This window comes from Lagopus leucura, unplaced genomic scaffold (genome assembly GCF_019238085.1).
Source record: "Lagopus leucura isolate 7727_CA_CO unplaced genomic scaffold, USGS_WTPT01 Super-Scaffold_100004, whole genome shotgun sequence".
Taxonomy (NCBI): Eukaryota; Metazoa; Chordata; class Aves; order Galliformes; family Phasianidae; genus Lagopus; species Lagopus leucura.
Window position 1 is genome coordinate 14,222,178 of NW_024962264.1, and position 20,465 is coordinate 14,242,642.

Here is a 20,465-nt window from a genome sequence, read left to right on the forward strand (position 1 = left end):
CAAAATTAAAAATTCAAGATTGTCAGTTTCTGTTCTGCAAGCATTTTTTTTTTCTCATGGACATTCTTACAGTATGGGAGAAATTGAAAACAAAACGTCATTTCTCTGGAGCAGGTCACATATGACCTCTGCTAAGTTTATTGCCTATTAAGTAAAAGTCAGAAAACCTTTGATGCTAGCAGAATTTTTTTTTTTTTTTTTTTTTTTTTGTTAGCAAATAGTATTTCAATCAAAAATTTAAATTCATCAAAAATTATATTTATTTTATAATCTCATGGGTATCTAGCCCCTTAAAGTAAACTACTGTGGATAGCAGATAATTTACGTATGTTTCCAAATCCATGTACTCCCAGTGTAGGTTGTAAAGCTATATAAATCATACCCGAATTCCTATGACAATGAAAATCCAAAAGCTAAGCTTGTCCACGTTTCAATGAAAAAAAATAATGAAAGAAGTTGGAGACAGAAAACAACAGCAATGCTTCAGACCTCTGAATATATAACATCACATGAACAGCACACAATAGCAACAACCAAACTCTAATCCTATAGCCCATAGAACTAGGATCTCATCAAAATCACTGCTTTTTCATCCATATCACAGGACAAAGTGAAAAATAACAGTATATCTTTTGGGCATTTTTTTTCCAGCATAAAGAAAAATAAACATTTGGATGAAAAATAAAAACGTATATTCTGCAGAAATAGGTATTCTTTATATGTTTTTGAGAAGTTATTTTAAAAAATTAAATCTTACTCCAATATGAGTTTATCTTGTTTAGATATCTGTTAAAATTTGAGTTACCATGATCTATTTGCATCTTTAAATTCCTTTACATTTAGAGGGTTATAAATAACAATGTTTGTCTTGGAAATATATATTCTCATACTGCACACATTGCACTGTATTGCAGTTGCTATTATTTATTATCAGGTGTTTGTATGAAAATTTGAACTGATGAACTACAATGAAAAACTGTGTAAACAGATTCTACTACCAATCCAAGAAAAAAAAAACACAAGTGAAAACTTTATATATAAACAATGACAACAACATGGATAGATGATGGACATAAGGATATTTGTTAGTTAGGCAGGAAACATTATCCTGGATTTCAGTTAAGGACTGGCAGTGGTTCAACACTGTACAAAACAAAAGGAATAGAAAAATATGCTGCAGGCTATAAGATGGCTTGTGGATTTTTTTTATTTTTATTTTTTTGTAATTATGCAACAGTCATCATAAATTTTATGTACTAGCAATGATAAGCCTAGGAGAAACTAATTTTAGAAGGAAGTTTTCACACAGAGGATGGTGACACACTGGAACAGGTTGCCCAAGGAGGTTGTGGATGCCCCACAACCTTGGATGCATTCAAGACCAGGCTGGATGTGGCTCTGGGCAGCCTGGTCTGGTGGCTGACAATCCTGCACATAGCAGGGAGTTGAAACTAGATGATCATTGTGGTCACTTCAACCCAGGCCATTCTATGATTCTATGATTGTTTTAATGAATAATTTGAATTAAGATAGAGTGCTAATTCGTATATAAAACATAATAGACTTCCATAAACACAATACAGCTGATCTTGAATGGTATTCTGATGCTAGTCAATGTTTGAAAGTGATGAGAGGTCAACATAACTAGACTTCCAACATCCCTAAGAAAACTGTAAGAAGTGTGTATTTATGAATTTGTTTACAAGTCACGTTGATAGTTAGCAGACAGTATCTCAAAAGCATTTCTTACAAATGCCACAAAGACACAATACTCAACAGTAAAAGATAGGCATACATTACTTGTCTCATTAAGTGCTTATCAGGACTCTGCTGAAAAAGTAGATAAATTAAGCCTTGGCTTACATAGATATTTTGAATATAAAGACCTGTGAACTCTCATCGCCAGTTAATTTATAAGCAAAAGAAAGAAAGATGGGAGAAATGAACATTAACAAGCACTGTATTTCTAAGGAGATGATTTCTAGAACATGCCAAAGGAAATCCTTTCTTCCTACCTGACAAAGAAACTGACCAACAGCCCAGTGAAATACACGAAAAGACACTTCTTGGACTAACTATTTTTCACCTATCATTTATATTTACACAATTATTGTAGCTATGCTGCAAATTTATTTTGTGTTGTTCCAACATATCTCACCCAGTAAGGCAGTTTTATGAACCTCCATACCCCCAGCTGACGCACCATTTTAATTTTTTTCCTGCTTCAAAATGAATCTGTTTCATCATCTCTTCATTGCTAAACAAAGAAATTCCCACTTGTTGCAAATGAATCTTATAGCAAATCACTTTCACAAAATGAAATAATATAGTATGTTATCTGTAAATCTAGGTTATGAAATTAAAATGAATAGAATAGCCTACCAAAAGAGTTTGTAGTGCCTCCCTTCTTGGAGATACTCAAAAGCCACCTGGATATGGTCCTAGGCAAGCCTTTCCGGGTGGCCCTGCTTGAGCAGTGGGGTTGGAGCAGATGGCCTCCAGATTCCATGATTTTTCTAACAAAGTTGCTCAGAGATTGCAAGTTCTCCAAACACTGAAGGACTTGTAAATCCACTGTTCTTTTTTGAGGACTCTGAAATTTATGTAGATCATGCAAGAGACACTAGGGATCAAGGCTCTCAGCAGCTGGGCTCTGTACCTTCATTCAATTGTTGAGATGTGTATTTTGTAGGCATTGTGGGAAAACTCAGTGGTTCTAAGCAGTTTTATCAAGTAGTTCATGCTATTTCCAACCATTGTAAAAGTCTCAACTTCCTTCTTTCAGGCTTTCTGCTTCATTGCTCAAAGACATATCGTATCATTCTTTGAGAAACACATGCTGTGCTGAGCATAGGCTATTTAAAGATTTATTATTGACATAAAGCATCTTGGACGAACAGCAATACCTGACGAACACGTGAGAAGGTGGCAGTGTGGAAGAAGCTGCAAAGTGTTTTTTTTCTAAAGGGCATAAGACTTCAGAAGCATTATGGTATCTAGAGCCATATTGTGATGATTCCATATAATTCTGAAGTTTAAACTGGGGGATGCACAGCACAGAAGGGCTTGTGACAATCATGGTCTCTGCAAGCTGGGAGCATAGAGAATTGAATGCAAAAACTGCAAGTCACCAAAAAAAGGAAGCAGAGGAAGCCATGATAACAACTTATTCTTTGCTTTCAAAACAAGGCTAAAGAATGAGAAAGAAGATAAATCCACTCCATCCTTACTATATGACAGAATAAGCCTCAGATAAGTGCAATCATTTCCACAGATGTATTAGGTACAATCTCTTCGGTGCTGAGATTTCTTCTTCAAGGGACTGCAGCTGTTCTCTGCCTCCTGCGAAAGTGTATTACAAGAAAAATCCAGTGCAGATCATAAGAGTATTGGCAAGGCAGAAATCACAATATGAAAGCATATAACAAATAAATGGCAGCTAAGGAAGCTAACCAGACACTGAGACACTGCTCTGTTAAAAGTAGACATGATGAACAATGATATGAAGCTGTATCCCTTAGAAATTTGAGAGATGTTTTTTATAGAAAAAAGATGCCACCTGTAAACTTACAGTTACTTACACCAGTAGTAAAATCACATTGCTCCCAAGAATGTGAGAAGCCTTAGTGCTTGGGTTAAGTCCTGTTTTATTTTCATGAATTACAATTTGTACAACAGCAAGCATACAGATGTATGGAGTTGCATCTGAGAGAATTTGTTGCTTTTGTACAAGTTAGGATGAATCTTAATGGCTATTTCCATGGGAATGCACAGTGCCAGTGCCCTAATTCCACAAAGTCTGACTATGCATGCTCAAAATCAAATACAAGATTTCCACAGTGGAATAAAATTATCTATGTGCCTACTTAGATGTGTACTTTAGGGCTTTGTTGAACATAGGCCCAGATATTTCAGCTTGCTGAAGATGCTTATCTTTTCAGCAGATCACTATTAAAAATTTTATCTTTATTTTATTAAAAAGTATTCAGAACTTTTCTACATATCAGATACACTCAGATGCGTCTATTTTTTCCCCTTGTCTTAAGTACAATAGGAACATGAAATATTGTCCTGTTAATATATATATTCTAAATTAATTTCCTCTTACTACCATAAACCATTATTTAAAATAGAAGACATTTGAATAGCAAAACATGTTAAAATTCTAAACAAAAGATATCAGGAATCGATCATCTTTAAATTAAAAATAATGAAATATGGATCTCTTGAGAATCACATCAAGATTTATTCAATCAAAGGGCATGTATTAATGAAAGCAAAACTACCTAACATAAGTTGCTGACCAGTCATATATATCAATGACTACATAAACAATTTGTTAATTATTGCAGGGAGTGGCATGACAATGGAAATCTGCAGAAACAGTGCATCTGAAATATCTCACTGAGCCTGCTTGTCTACTGCCTCTTAACAATCCTTGATCAACATGCTTAGTTTGCATATTAAAATGATATTTGTATATTCACAAATGTAATTTAGTTACTGCCTTTGTAATTCCTGTATTAGCCACATAGAAAAATGGAAGATCATCACAGAAAATGCATAGGGATAGATTCATTTCACTGTGCATGTCATTAACACCTGTAGGTTAGATTCACCACTGGTTTTTATACACAATATAGCTCCTCTAGTTTCACAAGTAGTATGTTGATTTCAGCCAACTGAGAAACTAGCTTTGTTTTTGTGGGTATTCTTTTTCTTACCACATGGAGGCAACTTAAAAAAATATAAATGAGATTTCTTAGAGAAGTTATTAACATTGTATTACAACATTAGTGTTTTTAAGCTCAACTGTAAAACCTGACATTAAAATAATTATTCAGACACATAGTCAACTCACTCATTTTGGACACTGTAATGGACAAACTAGCCAAGATAGCCTTAGCTATCTGCAAAACTTCCTATATTGAAGTGTTTCCTACAGTCTTTATTGTCACTGCTTTGTTCTTAACCAACTGAAGTAATAGTGTAAGTATTGTACTATGGCTGCATTTTCCACACAAAACACAAATTCTTGGATAAAGAAAAGCTCAAAACTATTCTCAGCAGTGAGAGAGGAACTAATAACTCAAGGAACATGACATTTTTATTAAGCACCATGGTCTAAGTTTCTTCAGAAACTAGCTTTAATAATTTGGTTGTGCATTGCACTGAAGGGATTAATATTATTTACTTATAAGCATGGCTTAGAGCAGAATTGCTAACACATCCTGCACACTTTCACCAACTCTATGCCTGATTTAGCTGCACATAATTCAGAAGAATCATCACAAAGTGATTTCCCAACTATCTACATGCCTCCAAGCACGCACAAGGGAGAACTCTACTGACCATTTAAAATGGCCTTTCATATTACAGCACACCTTTTTTTCCCCTAAACTAATTCAGAAGAGCTGATGAGGATTTCTCTCTGTCCAGGAAAATTTAGCAAATTCTATATTTTCATGTACAAGATGATCAAACCGGAACTACCTTTGATAGTAATCACTGATGTCCATATGGCATTCACTTTTTATTCTCCAAGCTTGGTTAAATATTGGATAGCATTCCTGACTGCTTAGTGCTGACAGACAGAAAAGCAGACTTTTAGAAAAACAGTATAATTGTCAGACTTCTGAAGAGTGCAGTAAGACAAAAACAACATACTTGAATGTAGGTGTTCTTAATGGGTCATTGATAAGACTAATATTGTTTAAATTATAATAATTTCAGGATTCCTTATAGAAATAATTCATCTTAAAGATACTTCATCAGCTTCAAACTCTTACAGGATCTTGTAACTTGCTGAATTAATATCTACAGCTATAACAGTAGAAGGGATCTTCCTCCCTGTTTTGCACTTTGTTTACTTCTGTGCACAATGAACAGGATTCACATTTACTAGAGTTCAAGAGGTTTGAGTACATACAGGTTTAGCTTCTTTAAAGCTTATGGTCAGTGAGTGATCTTCCATTACCATACTGGGAGGTTAAGCAGGAGCTTTATGTTTAAGTGACTAAAAGTATTTCTCATCTCATTGAATGTGATTGGCACTTTATAATACTTCATTAGCATAAAATTTGAATGCACTTATGCTATAACAAGAAAAAAAAATAAGATTTGTAGCAGTACAAGACTTCAGTACTCCCTCCTACAAAAGAAAATAGATCTTCAAGATTTGTACTTGATCAACAGGGTAACTAACTATATAGAAGGCAGCATAAAGAGAGCAAAAGCTTGCAATAAGGCTATACATGCGGATTATGACAGGGCAATATCAAGCAATTCCCTATATAAAATGGAGGAGTAGAAAGTCCTCTTTGAATAAATAACTATCTCAGGGATTAGGAGAAGGAAGTTGTTGATCTCAGCCAAGAATGAGGAAATCAGCTGTGACTGATTAGCAAACAATTGACTGATTTATATGAACTAAATGTACTGCAGAGAGTCACTCTGGTGATTAACTAGTTTGAGGCTGCTGAACATTTAAAGGTCTTCCCTGACACTTGATAAGCTAGATAAATAGATGACTTTGTGGATTTTTCCATGTTAGATAACCAGTGATGAAAGATCTCAGACCAAAAAGTAATGGCTGGTGACAGCTGCTTCTTCACTGTATTTACAGTGTAGCTGCACCCAGAACACTCTCCCTCAGAGTTACCCCCAATACTGTAGGAGGTACTTTGCTAGTAAAGGACATGGTTGCTACCTGAGCAAATTAGTAACAGCGTTTCACAAAGTTAGAAATAAATAAATCAGTACGCAGTTATTAGCGCTCATGACACCAAATAACGTGTTAACGCACGACATACAGAAAATAGGAACAAGCACAGCGAAACTGCAATCTAGACTTCCAGATTTAGTACAGCCATTAATGTAGCTCGTTCTATTTCATCAATGAAGTATTTTGGGATGAACATGACAGGTGGAAGTACTTGTACTGGTTTAAGCCATCATGAGCCCTTCATGTAACCAAAAGGCTGAGACCCTATTTTCTCCTTCCCTCTCATTCCCAGCCACAGGTTTTTCCACCACTCATGCTTCGGACTGAGGACCGCTTCAGATCCGCATGCATGCACATACAGAAACACAGTAAGCTGATTCAGCTCACAAATCTGACAGAAGGATGTTAATTTTTTCTGGATCAGCAGGGAAAAAACTTCCTTCTTTCAGTAATGATGTACTGCTAAATTACTAATTTGGATTGAACCGTATCATTCCATCCTAAAGGTGTACTTTCAGGAGATACTAGCTTCACTGAAGTGAACTGGGATAAAAATAAACCTCCAAAAGAGCAAATGCTTAAGCCACATTATTTCAGCAGTACAGTTTACACTATATATCCTAAAATATATTACATTGGCAGATTGGAAACAAACCATTAAGGGAAGGAGAGAGAGATTCTTAAGCAGACTTTCTTGGGAAAACCATCATCTGGCAAAACTACACCTTTTGCATCCATCCTCTGCATTTTCAGATAGTAGATGACCCATTTTCTTCATGGTGGCATGCTTCGGCCCACATTAACTATTTTTTCTACTTTACACACGATCCTTCTCTTTCCAGTATCTCCTAAACTGTGACTGAGTTTTCACAGAATGGCTAAGCCAGTGTAACACCACTATGCTACTCAACACTTCCCTCATCCAGTTCATGGGCAAGCAGTTCCATACTCCTTCACCTGAATTTGGGGAAAAATGCTTCAGCTCCAACCAAACCACAGAAAACTATTCACATTTTTGTTGGATTAGTTTTCTCTGGTTTAGTGAGTAGAACTGGTTTATGGTAGGATCAGACAAATACAGAAGACAGCACCAGTGAGGTAACAAATGTGTGGCCAGGACAAGATAGGAACTGAATTGACCGTTTCAACAGCAGCAAGCCACCTGACCAGTTCAACCTCAAAGCAAGAAAAACAAAACCACACCCTGAGTGAGGATATAACTAACAGCTGGCTTACTATTGGCTGTGGCATTCTGCTCAACAAATGAATTTGGTTCAAGGAAAATCTTACCACCTTCTGTATTTTCTGGGTTTAAATGGTATAATCAAAGTAGCATAGCTCTCAGTAAGAGAAGCCCACCTCCTTAGTAATGAAAGCAGTATGACTGCAAGAGGAAAAGTAGTAGTAGTGAGGAATATAATCTGTATCTTTCTTAATATTTATAGTAGCAAGTAAGTTGATACAGTTAAAAAAATCTTTTTTTTTTTCTTTTCTTTTTTTTTTTAACTAAGATCAATACAGGACTTTAACAGAGAAAGGAGATTTCTTTCCCTGCCACTCTGCTCCCTCACTGAACTGCTGATTTATAACTGCCATCTTGAACACACAGACCTGCACTTGCACTGAATGCATGGTGGCTCACTTCTTTTCTGGTCCTTTACTAGGAAAAAACAGCAACACTGTTGGCAATAGGGAAAGGAAAGAGAACATAAAAGCAAGACAACCGCAAGGATAACAATCCCAACCCTGTGAGAAGGCCAAAGGAAGAAGGAACAGAGAAAAGCGAATGTAACATGGTCAGAGGCACAGTTATGGTCAGAGCAGCACTGTGCAGAATGTCAGAGAACTGCAAAATACAGTACCACACATACAACCCTATTACTGCAACAACAGTCACTAATAAACGTATCGTGTTCATTTAGAATTACAGAATACCATACATCACCATACACCATAACCATCCCCTGTTTACAGCAAGGACCCTTCAGTTGTTTTTTGAAATTGGAAAAAGGGATCCATTATTAGCTGGATTTGGTCTGATGGACAAACAGGAGGATAGTTGTCACGGGGGATAAAACACAGCTACTTCCATCTTAACACCCACAGTTTTACTTCTGTTGAAAATGACTGCTCAAAGTATAAAGAAGCCTGTTCAAATTGTGTCTTGGAGATACTTCTCTAAATACAGAACTATTTTACATTACCAATATCCAAGATTTTTCTTAAGTAAAAGGATCAAGTAAATCTCAGCCTTGATAAATTTTACTTCAGATCACCTGACATCAATTAAGCTACACGTATAACTGGCAGACTTCTGTGATTTATCAACATGCCACAGGAGACCATAGCAAGAGACAGAGTCAGCAGTCTGCAGGAATGCCTGTGAGTAGAAAGGGAATTGGTCAAGCACATTTTTCAGACCTCTTGAAATACTTTATTTTACATATTGTGCACTTCCACGAAATACATGAAAAGCAAACGTAGCCACAAAGGGAAGTTATTATTTTAAGGGCACAGTTCCCTTGGATATATCTGATGATAAGTAGATGTCAAGCACTTCAGAATGAACACTGGATAGCTCAGAGGGCGCTAGGAATTCAGCGACGCATGGAGTACTGCCACCTTCTGGTCCTTTTAAGCAGTTTCATCACTTTTGGAAGCCTCACTAGTGTGTAATATTTCTTCCTCTGTAAAACCCTACTGTCTTGAAAATTATTTCCCTTTTAACTGAGAGGTAAGGAGAAATATCTGAAAGGTTATTTAATATCCTTTATTGTATTTCTTAACTAGGTTATGTTCTTGGCTTGCAAGCAGTTTTTTTTTTTTTTTTTTTTTTTTTTACAATGCTGATAATACTTTGTGTCTGTGAAGTAAAAAATCAGTTTTATTCAGACTCACAACAAGGGTGCCATACATGGCAGCAATCTTCAGATACTGCTATTCTGAGCAGAGTTATTAAACAAGTTATTAAACATGTCCTTTAAAATATGTCACATAATCATAACCAACATCCCTGTCGCAAAACACAAGACTAGAAACCAATATCATAGGAAAATGACAACATCTAGTATGATGCAAAAGTCCAGTATCCAATCATTCCGGCAGATACTTAATGTGGAGAATTGTATTCTATTCTGAAAATAGACTAATCTCGCATTCCTCTAAAGTCAACAAGAATTCTGAACAGAAAAACATAGGCTGAAATTATTCAGATTTTACTTCCTACTTTCCTGCATAAATCACTGAATTTCACATAACTTCTTGTTCTATACACAAACATATGTAAGGCTTATACACAAATCTTTCTAGGTAGAAGAGAAAAAGAAATCCAATTCCATATGTCCTTCTCCTCAGACTGAAGGGAGCAGGAACTGAAGTAGAATAGATAACACTATGCATTGTCAGGCAAGAGGAGAGTACAACAGCATACTTACTTACTGAGAGCAGCCCTGCAGCAAAAGACTTAGAGGTCCTGATGGATGAAAAGCTGGACATGAGCCAGCGGTGTGTACTTGTATCTTGGAAGGCCAACAGTATCCGGGATGCATCAAAAGAGGGGTGGCCAGCAGGGAGAGGGAACAGATTGCCCCCTTCTACTCTGCCCTCTGGAGGTCTCCTCTGGAGTAGTGCATCCAAGCACAGGGCCCCCAGTACAGAAAGGATTCAGTGTTGTTGGAGCAGGTCCAGAGAAGAGTCACAAAGATTACTGTGAGGATTCCTATGAGGAAAGGTTGAGAGAGCTGGGCTTGTTTAGCTTAAAGAAGAAAAGGGTCTGAGGAGACCTCACTGTGGCTTTGCAGTACCTGAAGGGAGCTTACAAGCAGGAGGGAGATCAACTTTTTACACAGTCAGATAGTGATAGGACAAGGGGGAATGGCTTTAAACTAAAAGAGGAAGGAGACTTAGCTTAGATATTAGGCAGAATTTTTTTATTCAAAAGGTGGTGAGGCACTGGCACAGGTTGCCCACAGAGTCCATGGGTGCCCCTGGAGGAGCTCAAAGCCAGGTTGCATGGGATCCAGGGAAGCCTGATTAATGGTTGCAACCCCGCCCATGGCAGAGGGCTGGAGCTCGATCATCTTCAAGGTCCCCTCCAACCTAAGCCCTTCTATAGTTTTATGGTATCATTTTAAATCACTCAGCACTTAAAGTCACCATTCTTCATCACAGGCATTATAACATCTTTGGCAGAGAAGCTTGGGATTTTAAGACACACAAGGAGGAGATTTGGGTTCTTTTGATATCTCTTCCTCCTCCTTCATTTTTTTTTAATTATATTACATCCCTCTAGGAAAAAAGAGACTGCTGAGGTGAGGATACTAAAGGGTACAGGACATTTTTTCTAGTTTAGAGGCAAATATTTTGGCAAAATTTCTCCCTTTTCACAGAGGTCAAGAGGTCTGGGATTTCTATGACTATTGCATTAGACACAGTTACATTTTCAAAGCTACGCTTACGTTGGAAACACAAATCCTGTTATTGTTACAGGATTAGTGCAAATAACTTTCCAAATGCTGCTTTCAAAATGGAGCCAAGAAATATTATTTGTGTGTACTTTCTGGAATTAATGTAGGCTGTGATTACTGGCCAGTCTTACAACAGCACTGTTGAATACACATCTATTGATGTACTCTCTATAGACACTCATTCAAACCTGTCCTGTCTGGATTTCTTTAGTTGTTGAACATTTATTAACATAGAGAAATAGCAAGATGTTGGTTTCAACTTACCTCTTCCTTTGCCACTGATTAATACAACCCATATTGGTTTTGTTAACATTTCTTCCATTTGTTTCTTAGAACTAAAGCAAAAAAGAAAAAAAAAGAGTCAACACAAAAAACTATATATAGTATATAGCTATAGTATTATCTTGGTTTTACTTAGTTTCACCAGAAGCTTCAAAACTGTGCTGCACTGATGGAATCAGCTAGATTTCCTGGTGCTTGCTCTACCAATTCCCCATTTCATGCAGCCCAACCACAGTTTTTCTCCTGCTTTGAATTAAAACAGGTTTAAAATCTTTACAATCTTCTTAAATAGTTTTTGCCTGAAGCAATTATACAATTTTTCTTTTTCTGTTACTGTGTAGCATCCATCACAATCAGAGTGTTAATCTCTAACTGTAAAAAGCTTAAAATTTCCTCCATTTTTTATATTAACTCTCACCCCTGAATGGGCCTCCTAAACACTGCTTTAACAATTAAAATCTTTAATAATATATAAACAAGAAATAGAGGAAAAGTATGTGTCATAAGAAAGAAAACACATAGTTTCTGTACCATGATTACACTGAGATATGACACACACACACTGCCTATCCAGAATCACCAAATCAGAAGCATCTCCAGATATGTCTTGGCACAGCTGAAAAAGCTAGAAAGCCTAAAATCTAGATAGCACATTAGCAGACATTTTCAGAATTTTAGTTTTAGCATTAAGTACTTAATTTTGCATTTGGCCTATGACAATCTCCTATCTGCTCCCTGATTTGATTTTTATTCGTGGCAAATACAACTCTCGTTTTTGCTTTTTTATGCAATAAATTAGGCAGCTAGTTGCCATCTGTTTCCTGTGTACAAGTAAGGAAAAAGGGCCTCTTCAGGAGAGTTATTCAGTCATTTGTGCTGAATTCCTGCCCTAAGTTGCCCTCTGGGTGGTAGGAAAGTTTTTTCTTGAAATAATCATGAGCAATTCTAGGAATTCTCCTAATACAGGCACTTGCCTCCAAGTGCTTTGAATTAGTGTGAAAAGCACACAAACCTGCAAAATAATGCCTGTCTTGCATGAGTAACCCAGCATCATCCTGTTTTGTTTTGTTTTTTAATATAAAATCAAGTAAATTATGGCAGAATTTTCCCTAACATTGTCATGTTCACATCCTACATAGAAATGGCACATAGTTGATGTAGAACACCATTTACTCCACACTTCAACTTCTTCATGACTAAATTTATCACTGGCCTTAGCTTCATCTCCCTTTTTTGTCAAAATAAATAAATAAATAAATAAATAAATCTAGATTTTAAATATAATCCAGCCAGGAAAAATAGAGATTATTTCATCATTAAGAAATGATAATTCCATTCCTCTTGTGTTGTTGTGGTACGAATACAGGCACCAGCAAAGAGTCTTACAGCCAATTGCGTAAAGTTTTTTGGAGCAACTAAACATCAAATAGTCTTAAAGAGCCCACTTAGAAAATTTACACTTGAAATGCTTGCACCAATGTTGGAAGCCTTATTATTTTCAAGCAGCTGATCTACAGATCTTCCCAATCCTTAACAGTATTGGTTAAAGTACTACATCATTCATCAGATAAGGATAGCAACTACTTAATTTAAAATGAGTCTAGGTAGTTGAAAGGAGATGGAATATTTTCCAGTATGAGCCAGAAATAACATCACTTAAAGGAAATAGAATGGCAGGGTAGTAGATAGTAAGGAGGGAAAATGCTTGCATAATGATAAGTGTGAAAAAGAACATTCAGAGCTTCCACACAAGTAATATTTTCACACAGTCTTGGCTCCAATTCAAGACTACAGACACAAACATATATGTAAAAAAAAAAACATACAATCCCCTCCTGGTATGCAATTTAAAACACAAATAAAAAAATCCTTGAATATTCATCTAATACTTACAGGCTACTTACTATGAAAGTTCACTATTACATGATACAAAAAACAATAATATTTTGCTGTACTGTAGAAATACATTGGGTCTGACAATGCATAGAAAAACCATAAACTAGAATCATATGTCTCATTCAGTAAGAAATAGAAAATCCTAATGATTTTAATTCTTAAGGATGAGGCAATAATTTTGTTCCCACTCTTACAAGATAAACGCATGTAAACTCCTGCAGGTAGTATGAAAAAAGTCTTTGTAGGAACGTTCACATGACAAGATTGTCAGCATAGCCATGAACTTAAAAGAACAACAGCCATAATAAGTACACAGATAAAGGAGGTTTTATAATGAAGTAGAGAATAAGAGTCTGTGGTAAGTAGACTCCACAGAACCTGGAATAAAATCAAGGACCTTAAATTGAAAAAAATGCTTCAAAATGACACTGAACAAAAAAGTACCCTTCAGAGTTGTTTCAATCTAACATTACAATTTTTAAGGTTTCACTTTATGTTCATATAATGCTGTAACACAATGGAAAATACAGCAATGACAGTAGAATTACAAAGTCCTAGGCTGCAGCAAGTGAGAACATACTCAAATACAGCCATAAACACAAAACCAAAGGACACACACACACCTACTTACCTTAAATGAGGTCTGGGAAGTGGTGTATCCTGGCTCCAGCCCTTCTGCTCACTCAGATACACTGCATGCACCTGAGCTGCCCTGGGTTGGCCCTGCCTTCCCACCAGGTACTCAATCACTGCTTTAGGCTGTGACTTAGCAGTTCCACTATAGTTTGCAAATCATTTTTACCTTAAAAAAAAAATCAAAAAAAAAAAAAAAAAAAAAAAAAAAGAGTAAACCCCCCAAAGATTAAGCAGGTATTCTGACACTGCTGTTTCTATTTTAGCTCTAATGCGTAACAGACCATAACAGAATTAGTTTGCTACAACTTACTGACATCCACAAACGCATTACAGCTGTCTACCTATATAAACACCATGACCAATAGATGAATGTTTTGGGATGAGATGTCAGTGTGTTTTGCAGCTAAACCATGCATCTGTATAGCTTGGCCTAACAAAGAACTCTTTCAAGCGTGTAACAGCAATCATAAGATTTCTGGAAGGGAATGGACTCAGGCATGTTAAAACAGCTTTGCTCTTTCTCCACAGAGTTATTATGGTATGTACTACTGCAATGTACAGAAGAGCCTGTGTAGGGTAAGCAAGAGCTACCTGCACGTTATCAGTCACGGCTTTGAGAACCACTAATGTGGCAAGTTGGAAGGAGTGAAGAGGAAAATATTTCCAAAGAGCAAAGACAGAAAAAAAAGTGAAGTTTGCAGTCTAAGTAAAGTCTAGAAGAATATTTTCTCTTTGTTTTAAACAGTTCCTTTGCTCCTTTTCAAAATGCTAAGACAAGCATAAGAAGTTTAGGTTTTAGTTTAAACTCAGTCTACAAACAAGAGGAAAATGCTTTTTGTCTTGTTTGCATGGGGATCAGAGCCACAGTGACTACAAGCACGCATTAACCATGAAATAGCCTTTGTAATGATTCTAAAAACAATATTAATCATTACATTTCTTTTTTTTTCTTTTCCTTCTACGATCATTTTCAGGCATAAACTTTTATCATTGCTGTCTTTATCTTTCATCATCATTCTGTATTTGGGATAACCTTTAAAAATTTCAACCAAACAAACAAACTTTTGTTTAGCTCCATTAGGTCCAAGTTTCACAGTGTTGGAGCCTATAACCTTATTATGTACTTAGAAAAAAACACAGGAGCTTTTTGTGTTACTCCCAACTTATATTAATTAATGCCTCATTACACAAATATTCCCATGTGTTGAAAAGGTAAGTAAAGAAGAATCAGGCTAATGGACTGCTGAGAAAACTATAAATTTATAAATTTACATATTTATTTAAAAAAAGATTGTCAGGCAAAATAATGTAGTCAGACTCTAACTATTATTCATCACTAAAATCATTGTGTTTGGTACACTGATTTTCAGACCAACAGAGATGTTAGTTTAAAAAAAACCACACAGCATACCCCATTATGTATCTGTAAACAATGCCATGGAACTTCTATGAGACATTTTCTAGCCTGGGGAGCAATAAACACTCAAATACTGCTTCACTTACAGTGAAAATGCAGCCCTCTTTATGAAAAGGTATAGCAGCAGATGAGAAAGCACAACAGAATGTGAAGAGGAATACTCTCCAATTAAAAGTGAAGAGTATTATGAGACTGATTCAGTTAGAATTAGGTCGAGATAGGAGAGCTCAGGCATCATCTAATAGACAAAACTTCCCATTCTGATGACAGTGAGCACATTTAAGCTTTCTGCTCCTTGCTGTGTCACTCCTTAGGGTGTACAGACCAGCAAAAGGAAAATATCAAGCAAAAAAGCTACACTAATTATAAAGATCACTTTTCTAGATAGATTGTAATTTTAACAATATACACCAATTGTTATAATTGTTCTAAGTTAGTAATCCATATTCCTTTAGATATTTCAGTAATCAGAAATGAACCAATTTTTGCATTAGAAGACTTCTATAGGGTGGGAGCATACTTTTCATACCTCTCCTACATCATCCAGAACAGATCTGTTGGAGTTCAGTACACGCCAACAGCTTTTAAGACAGGGGGTGCCTTCTATCAATTGTTCAGATTCACTTCAGCTCAGAGTGTGGCAATAAGGCCAAAAGAAGTTTAGAATTTATTACAGAAAAAAGATTGCTGTTGAGGGACCAGTCTGGCATTGAGCCCTGGAGAGCCGAAAGCAGCTCCCCTCAACTGCTGGTGTACACAATCTCCATTGTTCTCTCAGGTTTCACAGCTGCAAAGGTTGTTTCCTCTTCCAGAAAGCAGCTCTCCTCTCTGCAAAGCTGCACAGCAGCTCCATGACAGGAAGCTTTTTTTTTTTCATTTCTTTGGCAGGGTGGGGACTGACCTTGTTCACTTTTCATTGCTTATATCACCCAGCCCAATTAATTTAACATTCCATGACTCAAGCAGCTCAGTGGATCTCAGGTAGCTGGGGCTTGATAATGCATTTCCTCTGTGCTAGTCTTGACACAAATGATGTGAGAGATGTCTTTTAAATTCTTTAATCTTTTTATATTTAATAAAAATAAAGCAATGTAATGGTTAGAAGGTAGGCCAAGAATATATGAATGGAATATGTTAAAGCCTGTTTAACTGATTAACTGTGTTTCTTGGAGACCCTCTTGCCTACATGTGCTATGTATTCCAAACAGTTCTTATCTAGGAGGAACCTTTAGATAACAGGTTTTTTTTCATGGAGGGACCTTAGGCTAGACATCCTTCCAAATCCGTTAGCAATGCAATCCCTGTATGCACTGGTATTCCCTCAAACTGCTCAGCAGAAATCTCCTGCAGTCCCCAAGTGACGTAGGTCTGAAAGGCGGGATATTAGTGACACAGGGAAACTGTGTTCTGAACTAATCTCTAGAGTTTAAAAAGGGATGCCATAAACCTTGCCATAAAATGGAACCTGCAGACACGGTTTCCTAACACCCTGCTATGGCATAGTGCCATCCCGTGAGCACCAGTGGTTTCTAGCAGAAAGTAGAGGGGGCAAAGGGGATGGAAATGAAATGAGAACAGGTTGTTTCAGAAAAGAAGTGAAACCCCGTTTCATCTGCTATGTTCCTGACGTAGTAGAATATTCAAAGCAACTTACCTGTTTACTTAATTACCACCTCAAGCTATTATCTTTGGGTGCTTTCCTGTTCATTTCAGACAACATATGTTAAATCTAGACATGACCACTCCAGAAATCTTAAACATAAAAAATAATTAAAAATTTGGATCTAAATACGACACCTGACTACGCATAACTCTAACAAAAAGAGTAAAAAATAAATAATTTTTTAAAAATCTAATGTTAATAGAATGTCTTGATTTACTCACAAATCATCTCTGTGAGCGAGGTATTAGAAAAGAAGAACAAGAAAAAATCATTTGTTTTACTTGACAAATCTGGTGGTCTGAGAAAGGCAATATGCCATTTTTTTCCTTATGAAGTGATTTCACAGAATGGTTTCATGTTATTTCCATATAGTCCTATTCTGCTCCAATAGGAAGTGAAATAATGTTGATCTATAATGATTTGGAATCAGAATTGCAGTGGAAAGCTAATCTGTTGTGCTTCTGAATGCTTTGGCTATGCATAAGCATAATTTTATCAGTCCAGTATGATTAGTTACCATACATTCCCAAATAAAGGCATCACTAAATAGCAACTGCTGAAGTCTGAATCTAATTTTTTGCAATAAAGGAGTAACAAAATATTATCCAGATTACCAACTACTCTGTTCTCCAAGACAGATCACAATCTCCATGTCTGCTTTGGTTAAATATTTTTGGACATGACTGGAAACTCTTTTGCTAAAGAAAAAGTGTCTGCCTATATTAGATTAGGATTTGGCAGCAAACTGAAATATTATAGTCTGTCATATCATATGGCACTAGGGATTAGACTTTTCACATTCCTTTAGTTACACATGCTAGCAGAACTCAGCACAAATTCTCACATCCAAAGGAAAAATGGTTCATTTATAGTTTCTGTCTGAAGCTGAATGAGCACAAAAAATTCTGGCATTTTATTTTAAGGGAAAAAATCCCTCAGTTTTTACAGTACAAAAAACAACTTGGCCTACTTCCATCCGGGATTTCTGTGTTGCAATAAAAATCAACTTATTGAGATAGGGTGCCCACATTCCCCATAAAATGCAGGAAATTTAGGTATTCAAACCAGCAAATTTAATGGACTGCCTCCTAGACAGCACTAAGTGATGTCAAAACAAAACAAAAAACAAACAAACAGAACAAAAGGATCTGATTTTTGCCACCCATAAGCACTTAGGGGTTTATCCTCATTCAAAGTTCTCAGCTACCAACTCCCTTCCTTCTAGTGCTGGTGTCTCCATCTCATCAGCTCCTTCTAATGAAAAACAAAACAAAATTCACAACATTCCCCAATTTGCAATCTTTAGAAACTACAGAGTTGAAGTGTTTACTTTTTTAGGGAAAGATGCATATTCTAATTCCTCCTCTGAATAAATGATTGATTTTCTTCCAGGCAAAAATTGAAAATATTTTATGAAGGTCTGTATTACTGAATATCATCTTAACATGTACAGAATGAAATACTTTATACAGATAAATGTCTTTATTGCACTCTACAATGCAATTTACTGTGCATTCTCTGAAATGGATGTAATCCCACAAATATTAATATAATTTTTTTTTTTTTAAGCAAGCTGGTGGGAAAAAAAAAAGCCCCAAGAGAGATGAACCAAAGCGTTTGAAGGAATCTGTTATCCAGTTCTTGCATATTTAGGCAGCGTCCAGTGATGGGATTGTAGTTTATCTCCAATGCCATGTGTAACCACCAATGTTAAGCACCATATGGAAGTAAAGCCACATATTTAACCCATTCTTTAATAACTCTGGAAAGGAACATCAAGTCTGTGTTTTGTAGGGTTTTTTTTTCCTTTTCTCTTTCCTCTTTTTTTTTTTTTTTTTTTTTAAACAGTAACATATCTGGGATAGAACTGATTTATTTTTATTTTTCTATGCTGTGAGTTATTACTCTAGATTTCTAAAGGGAATGAACAGGTTCGATATTGCTCTAAGAACCCACCTGCATTTAGAATAAGAAATTTTATAGAGCTATGAGATATTGTCCAGAGTACAAATGGAAAAATTAAGAGTTATATCCCATCTGAGGCTGAAATTAATATATTTGAACCTTCTTTTTCACTTCTGCACACATGGAATATGTTTAATATAATTCTCAGTGTCTTCAGACTTCTTTAAAGTATAACTGAGAAAAATTTACTGTCAGAAGAAGGAACTGTGTATTCACACAGGAGTAATTACTTTTAGTCTCATTTCACATTTTAGACTGAAACCTAGAAAGCATTTTCATTGCCACCATAGAGAATCTGGCAATAAATAAAACACCTCTAACTTGCAATCACATAACCTCTAACTGATTTTTAACATAACGTTAGCTGTATTATAACAAGACTGTAAGAAGAGCTGCAGGGAGATCAATTTTAAATAATGCTAGGAAAATAAGCTTCTATTAATTCTCTATGCTTCATGTACTACAGCGTTTTAGAAGAAGTTTGATCAACTATCCAAGTTCAGAAAAAGTTGTGCATCTCTGGTAATTAGGAATTAGAACCAAGGCACAGTGTATCTGACTTTTGTCAAGGCAGCCTATTTTACAGATAGTGTTAGAAAATAATCTGCAGTTTTACACAGCATTACAAATGATGGTGAAGGCTGACAGTGCAGAATAATCACATCCTCTTAAGGTAAATGGTCCTTATCTGACTTTTCAAATGTGAGATCAGAAGATATAAAGGAATTTTAATAGAAATTTTGGTTATTTAAAATCAACATTTACAGATAAACGCACCCTGCATCTCAGCACTGTTACAAAGATAATTCTGCATACAGGTCCTTGCTGTTTTATAGATTCCACCCACATTTGCTTGTTTTTCTGACTAGATTTTGATCCACACAACCATTGCCTTTTTGGACTAGATTTTAACCAGTGAAACAGATTTTGCTGTTAACATGCTTAAAGTTCCTTCAGACTAACTATAGTAAATATGCAATATCCTTCAACACAATCACAAACTATTTCTTTAGATTACTATGCTGCACAGAGTCAAAAATAGATTATTCTATGGAAACAAGATTATTATTTGCTGTGACAGGGTTTATGCCTGATACTATTGGTTAATACACAGGACATGCTGTTATTTGGTCCTTTCATTCAGATCAGTGCTCTTACTCCACTAGGTGAGATGCAAGTACAATTGGGCACTGTCATTCTGATTCTGCCAACAGGTTTGGGAATCATTTGCAGTGCAATCTGCAAAATATACCATTTTTTATGACTGAAGTCTAGGGACTATTTTTCAGAAACAATTCAGCTGAGTTTCACTTTTTTTCCCCTTAAGATCATTGACTTAAATTATTCTTCTTTTGCTACTACTGATTATAATTATTTGAAAATCTTAGATTCTTAGTGTCAAAAACATTTTCTGTT

The 20,465-nt window shown here is 36.0% G+C and overlaps 1 long non-coding RNA gene across 2 annotated transcripts in view; it reads right to left on the reverse strand.

Moving 5' to 3' along the window:
• Positions 1-14,102: 14,102 nt before the first annotated feature.
• The window catches only part of LOC122180158, a 31,660-nt gene continuing 25,297 nt past the window's right edge, over positions 14,103-20,465 (reverse strand). For both annotated transcript variants that reach the window (XR_006178936.1, XR_006178935.1), the window contains exon 4: positions 14,103-14,170. This is a non-coding gene — a long non-coding RNA (uncharacterized LOC122180158). The remainder of the gene's footprint in view (positions 14,171-20,465) is intronic.